This window comes from Pongo abelii, chromosome 7 (assembly GCF_028885655.2).
Source record: "Pongo abelii isolate AG06213 chromosome 7, NHGRI_mPonAbe1-v2.0_pri, whole genome shotgun sequence".
Taxonomy (NCBI): Eukaryota; Metazoa; Chordata; class Mammalia; order Primates; family Hominidae; genus Pongo; species Pongo abelii.
In genome coordinates this window covers 62,074,183-62,099,184 of record NC_071992.2, presented here as the reverse complement: position 1 = coordinate 62,099,184, position 25,002 = coordinate 62,074,183, and the positions used below count along the sequence as shown (strand labels likewise).

Here is a 25,002-nt window from a genome sequence, read left to right as displayed (position 1 = left end):
GTTCCTCTTGAGTTTGATGTGCATTTAAAAGTAATTCAAGTCCACTTTTAAATAACACTATGCCACTCCATGGGTAGCAAAAGTACTTTACAATAACAAAATATTTCTAATTCCTCCTTGTATCTCTTATTGCTGTCATTCATTTCATTTATACATGAACTATGACCACTGAATACATTTTAGCTATTATTTTAAACAAACTTATCTATTAAATCAACTGAAGTTTTATTTTACCTACATTTATTCCTTCACTTATAATCCTCCTTTCTTTATGTAGATCTCAATTTCTGATCTATATTATTTTCCTTCCTTTTGAATAATTTCTTTTAACATTTCTTGCAAGGTAGCCTTAGTAGTGACAAATTGTCTCAGTTTTTGTCTGGGCTAGCGTTTTATTTTTTTGTCACCTTTGAAGGATATTTTTGCTAGATATAGGATTCTAAGTTGGTGAGTTTTTTACTTCAATACTTCATTTTTATTTTTTATCTATTTATTTTTAGAGATGGAGTCTCGCTCTGTTGCCCAGGCGTACAGTGATGCGATCTCAGCTCACTGCAACCTCCGCCTCCTGGGCTCAAGCGATTCTCCTGCCTCACCCTCCCAAGTAGCTGGGATTACAGGTGCGTGTCACCATGCCTGGCTAATTTTTTGTATTTTTAGTAGACATGGGGTATCACCATGTTAGCCAGGATGGTCTCGATCTCCTGACCTCGTGGTCCTCCCGCCTCAGCCTCCCAAAGTATTAGGATTATAGGCCTGAGCCACCGGGCCCGGCCTCCTTTAATACTTTAAATATTGTGCTACATCTTTTTGTTCACAAGATTTCTGAAGGGAAGTCTGATGTAATTCTTATTCTTCTTCCACTATAGGTGGTATGTTTCTGCCAGTTCCCCCTCTGGTGTTTTTTCTTTGTCTGTAATTTTCTGCAGGTTAAGTATGACATGCTTAAGCATAGATTTTGTTTTATTTATCCTGTTGGTGTTTAAGCTTCCTGCATCTGTGGTTTGGAACCTATCATTAATTTGGAAAAATTCTTTTTTTGACTTTCTGTCTTTCCTCTCCTCTGGTATTCCCATTACATATACGCTATACCTTTTGCAAATGTCCCACAGTTCTTGAATATTATGTTCCCTTTTTTTTTCCACTCTTTTTTCTTTTTGTATTTTAGTTTTGGGAGTTTTGGTTGACATTTCTTCAAGCTCACTAATTCTTTCAGTGGCCATGTCCAGTCTACTGATGAGCCCATCAAAGGCATTCTTCACTTCTGTTATGGTGCCTTCGGTTTCTAGGATTTCCATTTGATCTTTCCTAGGGTTTCCATTTCTCTCCTTCACCCACCTGCTCTTGCCTGTTGTCCAATCTTCCCTTTAGAGCCCCTAACATATTACTCTTAGGAATTAAAAAAAATCCTAGTCTGATTAATTCTAACACCTCTGCAAAACCTGAGTCTGGTTCTAATGCTTGCTCTGTTTCTTCAAACTGTGACTTATTTGTCTTTTAGAACGCCTCGTAATTTTTTGTTGTTGAAAGCCAGACATGATATATTGTGTGAGACAGACTGCAGTATAAAGATCTTTAGTATAAGGTTTTAAAACTTCACTTTTTAATATTTTTTATCTTTCCCATTTTACATGAGATATGTGTTTAAACAAGCAGATGCTGGACTTGAAGGCGAAAGTATCAAGGATTCGTTTTCTCACTTCTTTTTTGCAAAGACAGATTGGCCCCATGTGAACAGCTATATAGAAAAAAGTGATGAAACTGTTCTTGGTTTTATAACGATTTATTTTAAAAAATTACAATTATCCAGTGGAACAACATATGTGAGGTTTGTTATCATGTTGTTGCTGTTGTTGAAACAGGGAGAGTCCTGGAACAGAAAGATCAGAGCTGGATGAGCAAGTCACTAACGGAGAGAATCTTTCCACAGAACCAGTATTTTCCCCATCCACTTCTCCATGAGATGTCAATCAAGACACATCATCTCCAAGTAGATAGTTTTTAAAAAAAGATATACCACTGGTAAAAGTAATTTAGGAAAGCAAGAAAACAATGACAGCAATATGCTTGTGTGCCTTCACCATTTCACGTCCATTAAAAGAATAGTGGCTCTCTGTCCAAAGATGGAAATAGAAAAATAAAATAAAACAGTAGCCCATAGGCAACATCTGGTGAACCCAACCGAGACTGGTGCCAGTGGGGGCCATCTGGCGAACCATACTGATCCCAAGCTGGTCGCCAAGGCCAACACCTACAGAGGCTACATCTGGTTGACCTGGCGACTTTAATGATGGGCTGGCTGTCTTTATTGTTTGCTAGAGTGTTTTCCGAAGCTAAAATTTTCTCTGGTGTCCATGTTTTTGTCTCCCCTGTTATCTTTGGGTTTCTCTACAGCCTTCTTCTTAAATAAGGTCTGAGATGCTCAGTTCTTTCCATTTTATTCCTCTGTTACTACACAGGAGCCTTGCTGATGTGGTGGTATGGTGTCAGGGTATGGGAGGTGTTCTATAGTCCTATGATGAGGTGGCCTGTGCCTCTGGGCTGTGATCTTGACAGGTGCTTCTGAGCTTTTTTCTCCCCAGAGAAACAGGAAGGCTGGAGGAAATCTGGAGTTGGTGTTGGCGTTTTTCCTTCCCCCCAAGTTAACTGGGCTCCAATAAAACCCCAATTGGTCAGACTCTGGTAAAACAGTTTCTCTTGAGGGCTGAATGCTCCGGTATACTGTTAAATGGCTACCTTTCCCTTCCCCCAATACAAGCACAATGGGTTGTTCCCTGATCTTCACACTGAGAACCTAGCAGGGTTCCTAGACATAGAACATAAAACATAAAACAAAAGTGTGCCCCCTCTCTCCAAGACAGGACCCCCTGGAGTGTAACCTGCAAGCTTGTCCACACCGAGCCTCTGGCAATGTGTGAATTAATTGAAGTTTTCTTAGGCTGCTTCTGAGTTCTGCTGGATACCTCTCCTTCAGGTCTTTTGCTCTGGGAAGCTGTGATTCTCTGTTTATTTGCCTGTCATTTGCTCCAATTTGGGGGGCAGCTGTTTGTTCTGTGACAATTCTCTGATGAAGCTAAAAACCATTGATTTTTAGTTTGTTCAACTTTTTCTTATTGTGAAGACAGGAATGACAACTTCCATCTGCCTTACATGCCAGACTAGAAACCAGAAGTCAGAACTCCTGCTTTGGACTGCTTCATTTTGACCTATTTAAACACTGTCTTGTTACAGTTCGTGGATGTTCAGTTGCCACATCCCTGCAGCACCCTGCAGTTAGCTCTGGGAATCTCCTGAATGGTTTCATTTCTGTACATTTGGTTCCTCTAAACACCAGGCAGCTGAATGCACAATCTCCATAAAATAGCCAAGAAAAAGCAGGGTTCATTTTTTTCTTTTTGCTCGTGGTCTGCCACTGTGTGACAGTTACATGGTTTTTAAGGCTTCTTAGCCAATAAAGACGAGATTTTGCTCCCTGTGACCAAAATCCATGCCTTAAATTTTCTGATTTCTCTCTTAGCACCTAGCAAAGTAACAGTAAGGTAGCAGGACTCTGCTCTTTGTTAATAGTAAACTCAAAATTTATTGATGTTTAATCTGGCTCTAATCCAATGGACCAGACCAGAATTAAATAACCAAGAACAGTGAGAAATGCACACGTTGTGATGTCAGCAAGGCCACTTGCTGACCCCAGGCATCATTGCAATGTTCCTTATTTCAGTACTGGATGCATTGCCTCAGTGTGAGGAAGCTGAGCCTGGGAACAGTCCCACAACAGAACATCTTTCCTTTCTGTCCTTTCTGCAAATTCAGAGGCTCTAAGTTTAACTCAGGGGAATACAAGATTCCTAAGGACACACAGGCTGGTGCCACTATATGCTTCTGGATTCCTTCTGATCCACACTATGCTAAGTTTTGCCAGGTATCTTAAGGGGTGGCTGGAACTACACTGAGCAGATTGCATCACATTTTCTACAACTGCAGGGAAAAGGGGTAAGCCCCCCACACTTCCCACACATCCAGACAGCATGTACACAAGCTGGTGTTCTCTCAGGACAACTCAATAGGCACAGCCAGGTCCAACTAGCCAGCCGTGCTACCACCCTGCCTTGTGTTTTTGTTTTTTTTTTTTTGAGGCAGGGTCTCACTCTGTCACCCAGGGTGGAGTGCAGTGGCTTCTGGGCTCAAGCGATTCTCCTGCCTGAGCTGCCTGAGTAGTTGAGACTAAAGGCGTATGCCACCACATCTAGCTAATTTTTGTATTTTTGGTAGAGACGGGATTTCACCATGTTGGCCAGGCTGGTCTCGAACTCCTGACCTCAAGTGATCCGCCCACCCTGGCCTCCCAAAGTGCTGGGATTACAGGCATGAGCCACCGCGTTCGGCTGTGACATCTTTTTATAAGTTCTTTCTTCATACAGAAAACTTTGGAAAGAGGGAGAACATAAAATTTTCTAAATTTTCACCTATGTTCGTTAAAGAAAAAGAAAGTAGGTGATTCAGTTAGTAATGCCAAAGCTAGAACCACAGAAAGAAAGATACTTTTTTTCCTTTTGTTTTCCAGGCTCCTATTCTGGTAAATGGAATATCAGGATTCTCCACAGAATCTTGTGACGACAAGGCAGCAAGCAGCTGCACTTTGGCACAGCATGTAAATGAACTCAGTCACCCCCTGGGTTTTCCCCTCTTCTTTCCCTGCTCTTTAGGAGGACACAGAATCATAGGGAGTAACTAGCTGAAGTTTGCTCTGTACTTTTAACAGCAGGCAGGAAGCCAAACTGAAGTACAATGACCAGATTCAGTTTTCAAGCAAACACTGGAACTGAATTCACCCTAGTCCGGGAAGAATGCCTTGGATCAGAACTAGCAGGAAATCCAATTCAAAACAGGGTGTGTCATCCCTAATTCACAGTGTGGCCTTTACACCTTTCATGAAGTCCTTTGGAAATAAAAGCTTCCTTCTGTAAAAGGTCTCCCCTAAAAACTACATTTTACTAAATTGTATCAGAAATCTTTTGCAGGAGATGTCTTAATTCCCACGACCAGCACCCTTGGTACAAAGTGTTAGTTCCACTCTTTCTCCTTTGAATACTGATTATTAAAGTTTTAGAATTTATTAATAATTACTTAGTTCTCCCAATTCCCTTCCAACCTGAGTGTTCTCTGACATCATGCAGTAGCAACTCCTTTCTTGTTCTCTGGGTCACTTGAGTAACTTAATATGAAAATGCTTTGAGACCTTCAGAGAATTAGGACAGTCGCATACTTTGGCCCAGGCACCCGCAAGATGTGCCAGGAGGTTTACGTGCCTGTCTCTCTGCCTCTAGCTGGCTGGGGTTGTCCCAGGGCTCTGAGGAGGAACACACGCAAATGCTGAGAGCAGTTAGGCATGTGAAACAGTGAGCCACATGCCAGATACACACATTTTAATCTGGATGTACATGGGAGCGGAGTATATGAGAAATGATGAAGCACAGGCTTCCTAAACTGGTTTAGGAGAAGAGGAGGAGGAGATTTCTCATCCACACAATGACAGTACTTTTTATGTTAATTCTTAGTTTGCATAATCTAGTTTCAGGTGGAGAGTTGCCTGATTTACCTAATAAAATACAGGATGCCCAGGAAATGTAAATTTCAGATAAACAATGAATAATTTTTTTAGCATACATGTGCCTGGTAGTTTATCTAAAATTTACATTTACCTGGCACCCTTTATTTCATTTGGTAACCTAACTCAGGTGTCAATTCTAATTAATTCATCTCTAAAATAACTTTTAGTGGTATTTTAGAAGCTACCACACCAGGTATCCTTCCGACACTTCAGGACACTTAATCTGTCATTGTGTTTTTTCACAAGTGTGTGGACAAAACTGCCATCTCCTCACCTCATATGGGAAAACAGAGAGGCCTGCAGTTCTGTGGGAAGACTTCAAAATAGCTCTCAAAAACTAAAATTGTATCACCAGAGAAACTGGGTTATGTAATGGTGCATACCACACTTCTGTTTTCCTGAGGAAGTTAGCACTTCTTATTGAGAAGGCTGCGGCCTGATCGTGCTGTTATCACCACTAAAAAACAAAAATCTGTGAGGCCCCCAGAGGCTGCCCAGCACTATGTAACAGGGAAAAGAGGGGCAGGCCTGGGTGCAGGGTGGTCGCATCCATGATCCAGCCTGACCCCCATCACCAGCCGGCAGGGAGACAGACTGACACTGAAGATAAAGCAGAGCTGCTGTACTGGCTGAACTTGAGGTGGTTTATTTAAGTTGGCAGCTACATCGAAGGACTTCTAAAAAGCTCAAGTGATAGTTACACCTTTGCACTCTCCACATTCAGCTGGCCTTTTCCCTCAAAACATGGATAATCCTCAAACCTCCCTGAACAGGTGGAAATGCGTCTTTCCTCCAAGCCAAGTTCTCAGTCCACATTAGTCCATACTTGGCTACAGAACCGACGTTTGTGACCACAATCCTACTAGAAACGACCTTTGGGTAATATCCTTATCTTGTTGATCTAGCTAGGGTCAAGTAAAACGAAATAGGTTTTCAATCAAATACTAAGAAGCTCACAAAATGGAATTTAGGTGAAAACACACCAAAGTAGTATTAAAGTTCAAATTCCAAAAGAAATACTTGCATTAAAAAAGAAAAGCCATGCATGGTGGCTCGCCATGCCTGTAGTCCCAACAATTCGAGAGCTGGGAGGATTGCCTGAGCCTGGGAGGTTGAGGCTGCAGTGAGCTGAGATTATGCCACTGTACTCCAGCCTGGGGGACAGGGTGAGACCCTAGCTCAAAAAATAAAATAAAATAAAATAAATAAACAAAAAATAAAAAGAAAGAAAGAAAGAAAACCACACACACACATACAACAAAAAAAGATCACTTTAAATCTTTAAACTATTCCTTTCAAAACAATGTGACAGAAACATCATCAGGTTACTAGAGATTTCACAAATAATGCATAATAAAGAGCTTTCTCAGAAACAGAGTACTACCACCTAAAGAAAAAATAAAACCTATCCAAAACCAAGAATCTTCAGTAAATAAAATGCTTTTAGCATTAAAAACTAATAATAAAGATAGCTTTAAAAACCATATTTTTAAAAATTGCAACAAATACTTCTTACTTTTAACTGTCTTTTTTAACAGCAAAGCAATGGAATATTTTGCATCCCACACAGCGACATTGTGTGATTTTGGGTAGGAACACATTTGAACCCTAACCAATCTTGGCAGGAGGAGAGGGTGAGGGAGTCATTCGACCTGAGGTCATGCTGGTAACCAGGACATAGAGACTTCCTCTTTCCCTCTGAGCTCACGGGCCCTTCCAATTTCCACACTGGCTCGGATCCTTCAGCAGCCTTTCCTGCTGCTGACAACCAAATGGAGAAAATAAATGAACTTTAAAACAGTTATTTTCTTCACAGATTTAGGGGAAGACACCATGTGAGGGAAAACACATGTGGGTAAATACAAAATACAGTTACATATTTATTGCGGATGCTGCAGAAACCCCAGAGTCAAAGCACATGCTCCATTGGGAAGAGTGGAGCACAGGAGGAGAGGCTGACCCCTTCAGTATCACAGTTCTTTTTCTCCTGCTCATTCATGTTTCTTTTTTTCTTTTTTTTTTTTTCGAGACAGACTCTCGCTCTTGTCGCCCAAGCTGCCAGGCTGCAGTACAGTGGCACGATCTCAGCTCACTGCAATCTCTGTCTCTCAGGTTCAAGCGATTCTCCTGCCTCAGCCTCCCCAGTAGCTGGGATTACAGGCACTCACCACCACGCATGGCTAATTTTTGTGTTTTTAGTAGAGACGAGGTTTCACCATGTTGGCCAGGCTGGTCTCAAACTCCTGACCTCAAGCGATCCGCCCGCCTCCGCCTCCCCAAGTGCTGGGATTATAGGTATAAGCCATCGTACCTGGCCTCATTCATATATTTCTAAGAACTAGGAACATATTTCATTAACACAAAATACTCCCCAATCTTGTTGATTAGATTTCAAAACTAACTGGAAGAATTCCAAATGCAAAATGGATCTCTCTTCTAAGCTGTCTTGAGTAGAGGAAAATAAAAAAATAAAGAGTGGCCAGGCGCAGTGGCTCACACCTGTGATCCCAGCACTTTGGGAGGCTGAGGTTGGCAGATCACGAGGTCAGGAGTTCAAGACCAGCCTGGCCAACATGGTGAAACCCCATCTCTACTAAAAACACAAAAATTAGCTGGGCATGGTGGTGCGTGCCTGTAATCCCAGCTACTCTGGAGGCTAAGGCAGGAGAATCGCTTGAATGGGGACCTGGGAGGTGGAGGTTACAGTGAGCCGAGATCGCGCTGACAGAGTGAGACTCAGTCTCAAAAAAAAAGAAAAAAAAAATCACAACAAAACGACTGGGTATTGTTTCTGGTATCTTCCATGTAGGTTCTGTTATTTCTTCATTTATAGCCACACATGTCCCATAATACCCAAGACAGAAATTTCTGGTATTAATTATTTGCTCTTAAGGAGAAAGCAGTAAGGAAAGGAAGAAATGTGAAACATGGTTATTACTAGTTGATTAGCCAAAGCATGTCCAATTAAATCTCTGGTAAAACTGAATGAGGTTGACCTCAACTTTGCCTTGGAACAGCCCCCTAGAAACAAGGAATGGTTCAGAGGCATACATGGATCCCGTCCATTCTTTGTGATGTATCACCCCGTTCTTCGGAGCCTCTCTATTGTCAGACGTCTTGGATCCAACATTCATTCTCAAAATGGTACACATGCATTTTCCTCTAAAGAAGTGAAGCCTTTTTACTTTTCTTCAGAGCAAGGCCATGTCTATACTTACACTGACGCCATATGGAGCAGCAGGACGAGATCATGCTGGACCCACAAAGGGAAGGTCACAGTTCTGGAGCCATATCCCTGGAAAAGTGTTTGAGCCTCATCCAGTTCGTTAAGACTTTCTCAGGGCCATCAGTAAACCCTACTTTCATCTACAGATCATAGGATGGCAAGATGGGGTTCTTTTGGGAAGTCATGCCCAGTGTCACACAGCTCTGTGATCCACTGGTGGTGGGAATTCAGCAAGTTATTTAACCTTGATGACTTCAGTTTCCCCATCTGCAAATTTACAGTAATACCTCCCTTCCATTTGTGTTAAGGATGAAAAGAAATAGCCTACACAAAGCATTAAATACAGTTAGCTTCTTTTTTGAAAGGAGTAAGTTAAGAATTTTCATGCCACTTCCAGCACACGGTCTTGTGCTGCCAAAGATTAGACTGAAATGGGTGGGAGTTGGCTCTGGGGCTGAGAGAGAAAAATATTCATGGTACAAAGATTCTCAAGGCTAGATTTTGAAATGAACAAACTACTCTTTAGCCAGACTTCTGGGAACTTGCTTGATACGAGCATAAAATTAAACAATTCAACTTTTGTTCAATTCGTATCAGACACTCAACATATACCAGTTTCAAAAGGAACAAAAAAGATGAATGGAACAGGTCCCTGCCATCTATGGGGCTTACACACGTCCAACTGATCATTAACAAGCTGGGGGATCATTTAATGAGCCAGCTGATCAATACAGGAATGTGTACAGAGCTTATAAAATATTTGCCTCTCCGTGTTACAAGAGGCGTGTCCCTAAAATTCCCGTTTATAAGTTTTCAGGAAGACTAAAGATAACTAAGTGGGAATCAAATAACAGATACTCCATATTCAAATACAACTATATTATCTATAGTCAAGTTCAGGCTATAAGATTATTGGTAGCTAACCCCTTTTCCTCCCATAGGATTCAGGATGAATTTATGCTATACCAATTGGTATAAGGGCTTAATATAATGACGAGAGGTAGAATTTTAAAATCTGTCACACTCTATGCTCATTGACTAATTCAGTTGTCTTTGATCATATACCTTGTTTAAAAATTTTTAAAGATCATGTCTCCAATCAAGCATATGTATTTATAAATTAATCTTTTTATTTTTTTTGGAAACTTGCTATCACATATAATCAAAGTATCTTTTTTGTTTGTTGAGGCAGGGTCTTGCTCTGTTACTTAGGCTAGAGTGCAGTGGTGCCATCACAGCTCAGTGCAGCCTTGATCTCCTGGACTAAAACAATCCTGCCACCTCAGCTTCCCAAGTAGTCGGGACTGCAGGCCTGTGCCACCATGCGTGGCTAATTTAAATTTTTTTTTTTTACTACAGACGGGGTCTTGTCATACTGCCCAGACTAGTTCTGAACTCCTGGTCTCAAGTGATCTTCCCTCTTTACTTTGGATTTCCAAAAGTGTTGGGATTATAGGCGTGAGCCACTGCGCTTGACCATAGCATCTTTTAAAAAACTTTGTTATGGGGCTTAAAAGAACACATAGTGGCCAGGCACAGTGGCTCACTTCTGTAATCCCTGCATTTTGGCAGACCAAGGTAGGTGTGTCACCTGAGGTCAGGAGTTTGAGACCAACCCGGCTAACATGATGAAACCCCGCCTCTACTAAAAAGACAAAAATTAGCCGGGCATGGTGGTGTGTGCCTGTAATCCCAGCTACTCAGGAGGCTGATGCAGGAGAATTGCTTGAACCCAGGAGGCAGAGGTTACAGCGAGCTGAGATTGCGTCACTGCATTCCAGCCTGGGCAACAAGAGCGAAACTCTGTCTCCAAAACAACAACACCACCACCACCACCACCACCACCACACATAGCCAGGTCAGAGAACTGTCCACTCTATCATTTTCTTGATCATATGTACTTGGCATTATTAAATTATTTCCAACCTATAGTTCTTTACAGGAATCTTAGAGCTTGGCTTTCAAAGGTTTCACCAATTATTCACATTTCTTCATTTTGCTAACGTAAGACTTTAATAGTAGCATAAGACTTGAGGCCGGGCACGGTGGCTCACGCCTGTAATCCCAGCACTTTGGGAGGCCAAGACAGGAGGATCACAAGGTCAGTAGACTGAGACCATCCTGGCTAACACGGTGAAATCCTGTCTTTACTAAAAATACAAAAATTAGCCAGGCGTGGTGGCAGGCGCCTGTAGTTCCAGCTACTCGGGAGGCTGAGACAGGAGAATGGCGTGAACTCTGGAGGCGGAGCTTGCAGTGAGCCGAGATTGCGCCACTGCATTCCAGCCTGGGCGACAGAGCGAGGCTCCATCTCAAAAAAAAAAAAAAGTAGCAGAAGACTTCAGTGATATAACAACATGCCCTATCACCCCAGTTCTAGCGAGTGGCTGTCACTAGATGTGAGGCTGTGGTGTGAGTGTGCTCCTGCTTCCCAATGCCTTCAGCACAGCGTCTAGACACATAATGGGACCATCATAACATTTCTTGGTCAAATAAAGAGAAAAGCATCATAAATCAAATAAAAATATTTGTTTCAAATATTCAAAAAAGGAAATGCTGTAAACATTTGTACACTTCTAACAGAGATAATTAGGTGAAGCCCAAGGCAAAATAGTTACTATTGCAAGAATGTTGTAGCCAATTAAATGGAGCAGCAGGTTCTATAATTTAATTTCTATTAATAAGTTCCTGAATATAATAATAAGCACAACACAAGCACACACCTGAACTTTTAGGATGCCTCCATGTCTAGCATGAGGTGAAAGTGGAACTAACAAAGTGCCTGACTGCTGTGCCAGACCAATGTATCTATGAATTGCCACCAATGCACTTTTTCACATGGAGAATATCTGTGAATACTCACTCACTGAATAGCCTACATTTACTTTAAATATTTTTTAAAAGTATTAACAACCTTAGAATTTAAAGTAAAAACTCCAACTACAGAATGTATATTAGCTTAACGAAAGAGATTAGAATGAAAAAGAAAACCTATAACACAATGAAATAGAATATAGAGGCAAGAACTCTTATGATGTATAGGAATATAATATACGATAGGAGAAGCATTTAAAATCAGTGAGGGAAAATTATTCAGAAAGTAGTGCTGATAAAATTGTTTGAAAAGTAATTAAAATTAATCTCTACCCTCAAACGATACATCAAAATAAATTTCAGATGGATTAAGGCGTTAAATACAAATAATGAAACCACAAAAATTAGCAAATTTTTCATTGATTTCATGATTACAAGATGTTCTCACTGTGAATAATTTCACAAATTTCTTTTCAAATTATTTAGTGCCTACATATTATTAATAGCTTTAGGTTAAAAGTATGTTTTTTTCTGAGAAAACTACAATCAGGATAGATGAACATAATCATTTTGGATACCTAATGAATTTGATACAAATATATCCGCAGAATATTGTGTAGACAGACTAGCTAATGAGGGAGAAGCCCACTCTTTTCTGAGCCCTCAGGGATCAGCAGCCCCAGGGACATCTGTGGTCACGGATATGCACCTCATATCAAGTACCCAGTGTCTGTGGGCACGGGTAGGGCTGGTATTAGAGTGTAAAGGATTGATGAGGAACTCTGTTATCTTAGTAGCAGACTTTTATTTTGCAAGTAATAGTAATAATTTTTTTTTAAGTGGGGGTATTTCAGAATTTAAAGGTGTATCTGCCAGGCACGGTGGCTCACACCTGTCATCCTAGAACTTTGGGAGGCCGAGATGGGTTGATCACTTGAGGTCATAAGTTCAAGACTAGCCTGGCCAACTTGGGGAAAATCTGTCACTATTAAAAATACAAAAAATTAGCTGGGCGTGGTGGCAGGTTCCTATAATCCCAGCTACTTGGGAGGCTGAGGCAGGAGAATTGCTTGAACCTGGGAGGCAGAGGTTGCAGTGAGCCGAGATCGTGCCACTGTACTCCAGCCTGGGTGACAAGTCATTAGGGAAATGCAAATCAAAACCACAATTAAATACCACTTCACACCCATTAGAATGGCAATTATCAAAAAAAGAAAATAACAAGCGTTGGTGAGAATGTGGAGAAACTGAAACTCCCGTGCATTGCTGGTAGGAATATAAAATGATGCAACCTCTGTGGAAAACAATATGGTAGTTCCTTAAGAAGTCAAATCATAAAATCCAGCAATTCCACTCCTAGATCTATAGCCGAAAAAAAATTCAGAGCAGAAACTAAACAGATACTTGTACACTTATGTACACAGAAGCATTATTGACACAGTAGTCAGGAAGTGAAAACAAACCAAATATTTCACAGGACAAACAGATGAATGGATAAAAAAAATGTGGCACATACATACAATAGAATGTTATTCAGCCTTAAAAAAGGAAGGAAATTCTGACACATAACGTGGATGAACTTTGAAAACATTATGCTAAGTAAAATAAGCCAGACACAAAATAACAAATATTGTATGATTCCACTTAAGAGTTATCTAGAATAGGCAACTTCATACAGGCAGAAAGTAGAATAGAGGTTACTAGGGACTTGTGGGGAGAAGAAGGAGTTAGTGTTTAGCAGGCACCAGAGTTCATGTTGGGGATGATGAAAAAGTTCTGGAAATGAAGAGTGGTGTTGGTTGCACCACATTATGATTGTAGTTAATACCACTGAAAATACATCTAAAAATGGTTAAAATGGTAATTTTTATGTTATGCATATTTTACCACAATTTTTTTTAAAAGCATTTCATGAGGCTGGGTATGATGGTTCATGCCTGCAATCCCAGCACTTTGGGAGGCCGAGCCAAAGAACTAACTACTTGAGCCCAGACATTCAAGACCAGCCTGGGCAGCAAAGGCAGACTTTGTCTCTTAAAAATCAGACATTGGCCGGGCGCAGTGGCTCACGCCTGTAATCCCAGCACTTTGGGAGACCGAGGCAGGCAGATCACGAGGTCAGGAGATCGAGACCATCCTGGCTATTACGGTGAAACCCTGTGTCTACTAAAAACACAAAAAATTAGCCTGGCGTGGTGGTGAGTGCCTGTAGTCCCAGCTACTCAGGAGACTGAGGCAGGAGAATCGCTTGAACCCGGGAGTGGAGGTTGCAGTGAGCTGAGATCGCACCACTGCACTCCAGCCTGGGTGACAGAGCGAGACTCCGTCTCAAAAAGGAAAAAAAGGCATTTCATGGACTGTATGTGTATACACACAAAAGCTTACAGAGGAAATGTATTTCTGCCTCAAGGAAGAGCAATTTCATTTATTCAGTCAACAAATGGATTAAATATCTATACGCTTATGAGATCTGCATAGAAAAATAGTTCAGACAATTTAGACCTAGAATTTCATACAGTATTGGGAATGAGAGCCAAAATATAATAAAGTCCTGTAAGTGCTCTTATAGAGCCATATATGTCACTATTCTGGTCCTAAGATTTGTAGATTAGCCTCCCAAGGGGATTGGGACACTTCCCAAGGATCCTTGGGGACAGTGGCAGGCCTTAATTATACCCCACCTTCATCATTTTCAGTCTTTTCTATACCAGAGGACATCAAAGCTAAGGACAACCACATAACAGTATTCAGTTGATTCTCAGACAGAATTATTAGGCAGATGTTGACAAGGTTCTTCTTTGCTAAGTGTTTGGAGAACACACACTTAAAAAGTAGAGAACAATCCCTCATATTTTGAACTATGAGCTTAATTCTGTAAGTAATTCCTCATAAGCACCAAAATAGGTCACTGGTTTCTTTAGCAGAAGATCTTTTAGCAGAAGAAACTGGCAGACAGGAAATTTAAGTAATGGGCTATTGTCAGAAAGCACACTAGAATCAGTTGAAGGCTAGTGGGGGTCAGATGTGGAAGTTAAGCCTCCACAGCACAGTGTGGCCCAGCCTCCCACTTCCATCCCCTACCCTGCCCTGGGACCTCTGTTCAAAAGGAGGACATGTGCTCTTCCTTTTGTTGAACTTTAAAGAAAACAGGAAATCGTGTTTAAAATAATTTCTATGATTTTGTGAATCCTTATAATTAACAAATAGCCATTCAAATTCTTCAGGAATGATGAAAAATATAAACCTCAGAAACATAAGGGCAGAATGTCTTTGAAAAGCATAGCCTTTTACAGCCTTTGAAAGCAGTCAGAGGTGCTTGTGAAACCATGTGTGCTGTTTTGGGTGTTGGCCTCAAAGCACATACAAATATAATTTGTAGTATATTGTTTATTTGTTTTTCCTTTTCAGATATCTTAATATCAGTCACCTACATACTTATATTTCCCTTATCTCCCTCATCATATTCTGATTTCTATTTTTTATGTCTCTCCTAACATTGCCTATTCAAATTACTTTCAATCAGTAACTCTGACAGCCTCAGAATCACATCCAAAAAACCACTTCCACAGACTTTAGCACAGATTTGAGTATACCCCTCTTTTATGCCTCACTGTTTCCTTAGATTTCTACCATAGTAACTGAAAAGTAACACTATACATATTTCTGTAGACACATCCCCTGCAGTGGGCTCCCAGTGCCTCCCTCCCCTCAAACGGGTAACAAGGAGCACATTTTCCTCTTCTCCATGTCATCAGCACCAACACAGAGCAGTGAGTGCATGTTTGTAGAATTGATAGATAAGTGCATTTGGGATATATTAACTTTATGAGACCAGGGATGAGTTTAGGTGGTGAGTTTTTGTTTTAGAAATCCCTGTACCAAACCCAATCTAGCAGTCATTTCTATACCGAATGAATGAAAAAAAAACTCAATCAGTAACTTCAGAGTCAGACAATTTAACGAATGTAAAATATACAGGACATAAGCAGGCATATTAAAGGCAACGAATGCTAGTTTTTCTCTGTACTCCTGTCAGCTAATACTTAAGTTGTTATTACTAGATTCAGGGACTTTTGATCAGATACAAAAGATGCAATGCCATGGACCTTTTTCTGCAGCACTCTCCTGAATGCAAGTACTATGTGACTTTCACATTATAGAACCCATGGTGAGTCACCAACCACAGCCCAAGAAGGCACATGGTTCACCTGTGGGCAAGAGGCAGAGAGAACAACAGTAGGGTGACTATAGCAAAAACAACCTGTTTTCCAAATTCTAATAATAAACTATAGGAAAACACACATTTAGACACACATCTAACCCTAGAACTTGCAGCCATTTTAAAGCTATTAACATAGATCCCATGCCAAGTAACAGTCTCTCCTCCACCCTCACCCTTATATCTAAAAATAAAATAAACATTACAGCCACATATTTTGCTTGCCTCAGCCAACAGCTCAAAAAACCCCCTCAAGTCCTACTGTTGCTGGATCAGTCCACTGTATGAGTCAGCACTTCTCCACATTTCTGGAAATTCCTCACCAGCAACATGACCTACAAGAGGAAGCCAACTTTCCATTTCAATGTATAACAGGAAGTATTCAAACAGATTTCACCTAAACTGGAGAACTGTTGTTAATGTAACTGCTGTTATATCAAAATGAGTGCAAATCTACTGAAAGACATCAGTTGTTTTTTTAAAAAGTATAATATTTTATTTTAAAATACAGACGTATAGATTGTAATTAGCTAAACCAGTATAGTGATTTTGAACAGAGGTACTTTAGCGGCTGGAAGACAAGAAAAACACAAACTTTTCAATTACTGTCTATTTTTCTATTACACATATTATTGCAGAGTTGTAAGACTTGGGCAAAACCTGTTTGTTAAGAATCTGTTTTGTTTTGAATATCTGGTTTGAGCAGTAATGTACAGAAATAACATTGGAAGTGTAAATATTTTGAGAAAAGACATTCTGCAGCAGATGCTAAAATAGAGTTTACCTCTCTCAATGATTGGCTTAAATTTGTTTGAACAGCACAAACTATGTTAATAGATTACAGAGATTTTATGTTTCAGAAGTGACCTTTCAGAATATTAACAGACCTTAAAACAGCCTGTAGATTAACTAGAGGGTTATTTCATCAGGATCCTTGCTTTTACACTCAGAAAGCTGCTTTCATAGTTAAAATGTCAACTATAAGAAGTCATTTTTCCATAATTCTTACAGAGTTTCAAGACTTAAGTTCAGTAAAAAGCCAAATAGCTTAGTTATTACAGTCATTAATAAATTTATTTAACATTCGTGCAGCATCGGAATGCAAGACATCTGGTTCTAATTTCAATTTTGGCTCAGAATAAAAGTGCCTCCCCCGCAATACTTTGATTATAAACTGTCCTTTTCCTCCTCTCTTTTTTTCTTCTTTGGAAGCTGCTGTCCTTCATTCTTGCTGGAAGCCACCTGACCACTGCCAGGAAGAGGAATGCAAAACATTCCCAGGAGCGGCCGTGACGTCAGTGCCACATTCCACCTCTCCGTGGTCAGGGCTGTCGGGAAGCTCCAGCCTCCAGCAAAACCACTGGGAGAGATAGCAGCTGAGGCCTGCACTAAATCATATTATACTAAAACCTCCTTCATGTTATGCTTTAAAAATGCACAATGTCTTCCTCCCAAAACAGAGAGAGAGAGAGAGGGAACAGAGCTGGCTTTATAAGCCATATTTACTGTTTATCTTCAAAACATTTTTGGATTTGGGGGAGGAGAAAAACAAGTAAAAATTGATTAACAACAATCCTCAGCAGACCAATCACCATAGGCAACAGTGTGTAGACAGGGTGAGACGAACAAAACAAGAGTTTGGGTTTCAGCTAGCACATCCCCCTCTAGTAAACCATCCTCAACAACCCAGTCGCTAAGCTCCCTCTCAGGAGAAAGACAAAAGTCCCATTCAAGGATGCTTTAGAAACGATAAGAAAGTAGTGGATGTGGGGAGGCGCATGGGATGAAGACGGCAGCGGAGCAACAGGAGGCGCTGAGAAAGTTTGTGGCAGTGACCGGCACCGAGGAGGACCGGGCCTGCTTCTTCCTCGAGTCAGCTACCTGGGACTTGCAGATTGCGCTAGTGAGCTTTTATGAGGACAGAGGGGAAGAAGACATCATAACCATTTAACAGGCAACCCCCAGTTCAGTGTCCAGAGGCACAGCCCCTAGTGATAATAGAGTGACATCCTTTAGAGACCTCACTCATGACCAAGATGAGGATGAGGAAGAGGAGGAAGGCTAGAGGTTTTATGCTGGGGCCTCAGAGAGAAGTGGACAGCAGATTGTTGGCCCTCCCAGAAAGAAAAGTCCCAATGAGCTGGTGGATGATCTCTTTAAAGGTGCCAAAGAGCCTGGAGCTGTAGCTGTGGAGCGAGTGACCAACAGACCTGGAGAGACCAGTACACCAAGACCATTTGCAGGAAGTGGCTATGGCCTTGGGGCAGCATCAGAGGAAGAGTCTGCTTATGTGGCAGGAGAAAAGAGACAGCATTCCAGCCAAGATGTTCATGTAGTACTGAAACTCTGCAAGAGTGGATTCAGCCTGGATAATGGAGAACTCAGAAGCTACTGAGACCCATCCGATGCCCAGTTTCTGGAGTCTATCCACAGAAGGGAGGTGCGCCAGCAGAGCTGTGGAGGCTAGCTCACAGTGGACAGGCAAACTTGGATATGGAGGACCATCAGGACGAGGACTTCATGAAGTCCAAATAAGCCTTCAAAGCCTTCAAAGCCTTCACTGGCGAGGGTCAGAAACCGAGCAGCACTGCCCCCTAGGTGTTGAGTACCATCTCTCCAGTCCAACTGGCAGAAAATGAAGCCAAAGCCAGCTCTTCCATCTTAATCATCGAATCAGAGACTACCACAAACATCCAAATTCAGCTTGCAGATGGTGGGGGGCTGGTGCAGAAATTTAACCACAGTCACAGGATCAGCAACATCCAACCCTTCATCGTGGATGCCCGGCCAGCCATGGCTGCCACCAGCTCATGACTACAAACAAAGAGCTGGCTGACGAGAGCTGGACCCTGAAGAAAGCCAACCTGCTCAATGCTGCCATCATGCAGTGGTGAACCTAACTGCCCAAGCAGCTGCCTGGCTTCTCTCCTGTGTTTCCCACAGCCAGTGGCCATGCCCCATGGGGATCATCCCTCCTGCCCCCTTGTGCACACCAGTAGTCCAGTGTGACATCTCCTCCACAGCTCTGGGTTCTTAGGTCTTGGTTGAACATTTGTTTTCTCCTTAGTTGTATTTCCTGGGTTTTTGTGACGATCAATGGACTTTAATGAAAAAAATAAAAACAACCAAAAACGAGTAGTGGATGTATTTTCAATAAAAAGAAATATTATATAGACATAGAAACTGAAGATTGTAATTATTGCAAAAAATTCCAAACACACACATAATTCTTATACAATTTTTCATTTGTAACTTCCTAGACTCTATCAACAATTCAACAAGTATATTTGTTAACTATATGTGCAACTACATTACACACAACATTTTGGTTTTTTTTGCAAATACTCTACTGAATATTTCCCCATTCTATTTAATATATTATGATCTTTCATACTTTATGAAACTCTGAAACTGTAAAATAATTTTTGGGAGGGAGAGAAGAGTTCTATTGCAAAAAAAAATGCTTTATGCGCATAATTTTTTTATGCTAAATAATTTCCTTGGAATAAACTTGCAGGCATGGACATCTAGATTAAGTATACAATTTCTTTTGACATTTGCTACATATTGCTATGCTAATTTCCAAAAGAACTGTACTCAGACAATTACACATTTCAGCTTACCCACTGTAACTCTGTCAGCATTTGTGTGTGCACACATGATTAACACATAGAGTTGACATAGACATTTTGCCAAGATATTTTAATTTTTTTGATTAATAATGAGACTGAAGATTCCTTCATGAGTTGGGTTTTGGGCAACTTCTGAGGTGAGAATTTTTAGGAAAAAAACCCCCCCATATTGCAAGTAATGATTATAGCTGAAATCGAAATGCAGATTTTACCTTCATCCAAACAAAAGAAATTGCTGTATTTGATTTTCTTAATAATATATGCTGTTTTTAGGAGCATCAACATTTGACATGACACAAATTGTAGTTTCTGGATAGGGAGTGTGTGTGGTGTACAGATGTGTGTTAAGTGTGTGTCATGTGTGTGTGTGCATGTGTGTGGTATGTGCATAAGTGGTATGTGATATGTGGTGTGTGTGGTGTATGTGTGAGTGCACCATATTATACACATGCACACATCCACATGCCACTACGGTATTTGTGTTGTAACAAAAGAGGACAAGAAGTCAAGAGATATATGTTGTAGACCTAGTTCTGCCCCAGAAAAGTTAATTACCTTTTCTGAATTTCTTTCCTCATCTGTAAGAATCTAGTTTTATGAATACCACAGTTACCTAAAGAGGAAGTAAGAAAATAAATGTGAAAGTAGGCTGAAAAGTTATATGACTTGTTTTTTTGTCTGTTAGATGTTGTAATAGGTTACTAGAGAAAGGTATCCAAGGTATAAAACTGGGAGTTCATCATAGTTGCCAAAATGCCAGTCTATAAGTGGCATTCTCCTGGGCCCTAAAACCAAGTACCTTAAAACTTCTACCTTCTGCATAGTTTAACAGGCCCCTGTAATAGAAACTAGAATAGCTAGATGCCAGGAATGTCTTGATAAAATACAGATGTAGAAATATAGACTTAGGGGGATCTACCATGTCTCCTGTTTACCCACCTCGTTAACTACACTCCCAGGAGGCCACAGACAGCAACTCCGGCCAGCACTGCAGATGCTGCCTCAAGGGCTTCCGGATTTCTACAAGAACAGGAACGGCTGAGGTAGCAGAGCTAAGTGTCCAGAGGCAAGAGGATCTGGCTAACATAACAAGCCGAAGGGCCAAAGTGTGTGTAAGCTAGCCAGGTATTTGGGAGCGGACAGTTAATGAGAGGGTCGGTAGGGCCAGAATAGTGGGAAAGCCTCAGACACTCTAATCTGATCTGTAGGCAGGTGACAGAGGCCTAGAGGGATCCAGCACGACAGCCTCAATAGCCGCTCTTCTCTCGTCCGACAGCCTCTCACTGAAGGAGTGGTTGGTCCTTTAAGGAAGAACACTTCCTTAAAGTGTTCTTTAAGGAATATATGGATCCTTCCATAATATATATATATATAATGGATCCTTCCATTTTATATATATATATATATATAATGGATCCTTCCATTTTATATATATATATATAATGGATCCTTCCATTTTATATATATATATATAATGGATCCTTCCATTTTATATATATATATATAATGGATCCTTCCATTTTATATATATATATATAAAATGGATCCTTCCATTTTATATATATATATATAAAATGGATCCTTCCATTTTATATCTATATATTATGGATCCTTCCATTATATATCTATATATTATGGATCCTTCCATTATATATCTATATATTATGGATCCTTCCATAATATATAATCATGTAACAAGTCTTTCTTCTACCCATTCCCAAAGGATGTGCAGCTACTTTCGAGGAGAAAAAGAAATAACCGGACTTCTCAGCACTTATTGGACATTCTCCCGGAGGACTCAACACCTCTGTGTCCTGATGGTGGGGTGGAAGCTGCGTGTGAGTCAGACACAAATAGAGGCTGTGGTATTATTACCTGCCCAGAACCTGGGTTTACAGACGGGATCTACACTTACACATGGGGAGAATTTCCACAGTTGTGTCTTGACCTATGCAGTGAGCACTGTTAGAATTCGAGGGGCTCAAGAAAAGCTTCTGAACTTCTCTTCCCTGCCACAATAGCAACCGAAAGCAATACGGCATCTTTTAGAGGAACTGCAAAAATTAATGTCACTGTCAGAGACTTGAAAGGTTCAGGGTGGTGACTCCTATCACATCTCTTTTTTTGTGTGCAGGCCTGTGAAGAAGACACACAGGTCTTTGAGAATGACAGTGGATTATAACAAACTTCATCAAGGAGAAACTCCAGTTGATCAAACCCAGTACATCAAGTCAATGCATTCCCTTATCTGGTGTGCACCTACTGATATGACAAAAGTGGTATGTGTTTGCATGTACATGTTTTCCTATCCCAATAGCAGGAAAACAGAAAGCTACTTGCTTTCACCATCTTGCCTGAGCACTATGTCAATTCTGGTTCTGTGCCATAACTCAGTCTATAGGAACGTCAATCATCTTACCAGCCCACAAGACATGATGGCATCATGCTGATAGGATTTGTTAGTGAGAAGCAACAATACCTGAGAATAGCTTGTTAAGGCAAGTATTTGCAGGAGGGCAGAGAACACATTCCTCCAGTCTGCTCCCAGGGTAGCCTTCTGAGTACTTCCTTCATCTATTTACTGAGTAACCCATAATTACTCAATCCAGTATTGAGTGGGCCAAGAAAAAGCCCTCCATATGAGCTACGATGGAAGGCAAGCAACTCTGCCCTTGCTCCTGTGGCCAGTGAACTGGGACACTCAGAGTCAAAACAGAATAGTGGAAAATCTCAAGGTTTTGGGGTCACACAATACTCTATATAGCAAGTAACTATTTTCCTTTTGATGCACACAGATTGGCTTAATACTGGCTCCTAGTGGAGAATGAACAGCTGACATTTCACGTTAGTTAACTGTGAAAACACGGCCATGGGACCCACATGAACTGGGTATTGGGGCTACAGAGAAGAACATGTCCAGGATACTGTGTCCTCAGGTAAAAGTCATATATATATAGCATATTTAGGTGTGAATAGCATCCAAAATTAAGTTCCGTCAACAAGAAGCTTATATTACCGATGTGCCTACTCTTGCATCCTGCCATCCTTCCCTCAGCCCCCACCAGGGCTCATGGGAAAGTCTGCATGACCAGCTATCTGAGGAGCTGGTATCCAGATGGAGCAACATGATATGAGCAGCTGAAGTCCGCTGTTACAGCTTTGCAGCTTCCTTCACAGAAGGCCCTGACAGAGGAGCAGAGCTTCCCATGGCATGTCTTGGGTCCAGTCTTCCCAGTAGAGATGGCATGAGGTATGGATCACACTGATTCATTGGCAGCAGCAACTACTGAGCTAAACCATTGGGAACACGCTTTATGGCACATATCATGGACTATCTGACCCAACCGAAAGACAGCTTGCAGTACAAGCCTCTACTCACAAAGAATCAGAACTTACATTGACTAGCACAGACAAAGGAGGAAGAAGATTGAGGAGCTGGCAGCAGGTGGCTGGGAAGAGGCATATGGGTGGATTTCTTGAACCAGGAGTAAGACAGATACGGTGTCCATCTGAATGCTTACTGGAGAGAAGGCTCTCAAAAACCAGGTGGACATGATAAATCACCCTATGAATGCTTGTCTCACTCTTTCCACAGTAGCCCAGAGGTTGTTTAGTGGGCTCATTAGCAAAGTGACCACAGTGGTAAAAGTACAACACGGGCAGCCTCCCTGCACAGAGCTTAGCTATTTCCCAACACAGTGGAGTGTCAACTTGCTAGGAACAACAATCGATCTGGAGGGACCGCCTGCTACACAATAACCAGTTAATTACACTCAATCCCTTCTATCACGACAGGATACCATTTTATCCTCACTAGAATATATGCCTACTCAGGTTTGGTTTTGTCTTCACCGTCTGCCAGTAACACTGCATATGTCCGTAAACCCACTAGGTAATACATTTGGATACTTTAGGGCATGTAGACCATGAAACGGGTAGTAACCACTTGTAGAAATGAGAAGTCTAATAATTATGTATACTTCTTTCTCTCTCGGTGTGGCAAGTACATATTTATGCATGTTAACTAATTTCCTTTCTCCATTTCCCCAGTTTTAGATAGGGTCTATTGGTGATATTAGCCTTGCAATTCATTCTATAGGTTACAGGATCCCAGAATTCTAAGACAGAACACTGTCTAAATTAAATTAGAGAAAGAAAGAACGATCACCCTGAGAACCTGCACTGGTGGAACTGACTGCAGAAACAAACGAGATTTTGGGACTGCCCTCTAGGTAGAGTGAGACCCTCATTATTTCTATAGGGGAGAGCTGTATGATGGTGTAAATAAATTGTTGCTGCTGTTGTTTGGAAATGTAAGGGGGGTTTATGTTGACACAGAACACACAAACATGCAGCTGAAACAGCAGCATTTGTGCTCAACTGTCTAGTAGCTGCCCTCCTCCCTGTGTTACTTCCAGGTGGGTAGGCAGCAGCCAAACATGTTCTGCTTAGAAAGCCTTGCCTGGATTCTGTCATCTGCAACTGAGCTCTCAACTCTTGTAGCATTACTACAAGAAACAAAAGAGGTAATATATATGCAGAAATGGTTTGAGAAAGTATAGAAACATCTACAGAAGGCATAATTTTCCATTTTATAGTTTAAGATTCAGAAAATGATGAGTCAGAAGATACATTCAATGTGCCAGGAGGGCAATACTCAAAAAACAACAGAATTACATACACTGAAATTATGCGCAAGATATAAGCTAAGGATACATATGGTTGAGAAGTGATGGAAAAAAATTCACAAAAGGTAACGGTTCGGAGAGAGTGAACACTAATATCCCTAGTGGGGAAGCCCAGGTGGCAATGCTAGTGTTGTCACTAGATGACCACAGATCAGTGCATTTGAAATGCTGCCGTACCGAATAGGAACAGCTCCAGTCTACAGCTTCCAGTGTGACTGACACAGAAGACGGGTGATTTCTGCATTTCCAACAGAGGTATCGCACTGGGGAGTGTCGTAAAGCAGGTGCAGTGGACCTAGCATGAGCCGAAGCAGGGCGAGGCATTGCCTCACCTGGGAAGCGCAAGGGGTCAGGGAATTCCCTTTTCCTAGTCAAAGAAAGGGGTGACAGTCGGCACCTGGAAAATCAGGTGACTACCACCCTAATATTGCGCTTTTCCAACGGTCTTAGGATATGGCACACCAGGAGACTATATCCTGCACCTGGCTCGGAGGGTCCTATGCCCACGGAGCCCCACTCATTGCTAGCACAGCAGTCTGAGATCAAGCTGCAAGGCGGCAACGAGGCTTGGGGAGGGGCGCCCGCCATTGCTGAGACTTGAGTAGGTAAACAAAGCCGCTGGAAAGCTCGAACTGGGTGGAGCCCAGCGCAGCTCAAGGAGGCCTGCCTGCCTCTGTAGACTCCACCTCTGGGGGAAGGACATAGCCAAACAAAAGGCATCAGAATCCTCTGCAAACTGAAATGTCCCTGTCTGACAGCCCTGAAGGGAGTAGTGGTTCTCCCAGCACTCAGCTGGAGATCTGAAAATGGACAGA

General features: G+C 41.4%; 1 protein-coding gene and 1 pseudogene across 12 annotated transcripts in view; one reads left to right on the top strand and one right to left on the bottom strand.

Annotated features, from left to right (window-relative positions):
- Window positions 1–25,002, bottom strand: part of SPIDR (scaffold protein involved in DNA repair) — a 486,770-nt gene that overhangs the window by 212,004 nt on the left and 249,764 nt on the right. The gene's annotated exons all lie outside the window — the stretch shown is intronic.
- On the top strand, window positions 17,297–19,139 carry LOC103891316 (NSFL1 cofactor p47-like; annotated as a pseudogene).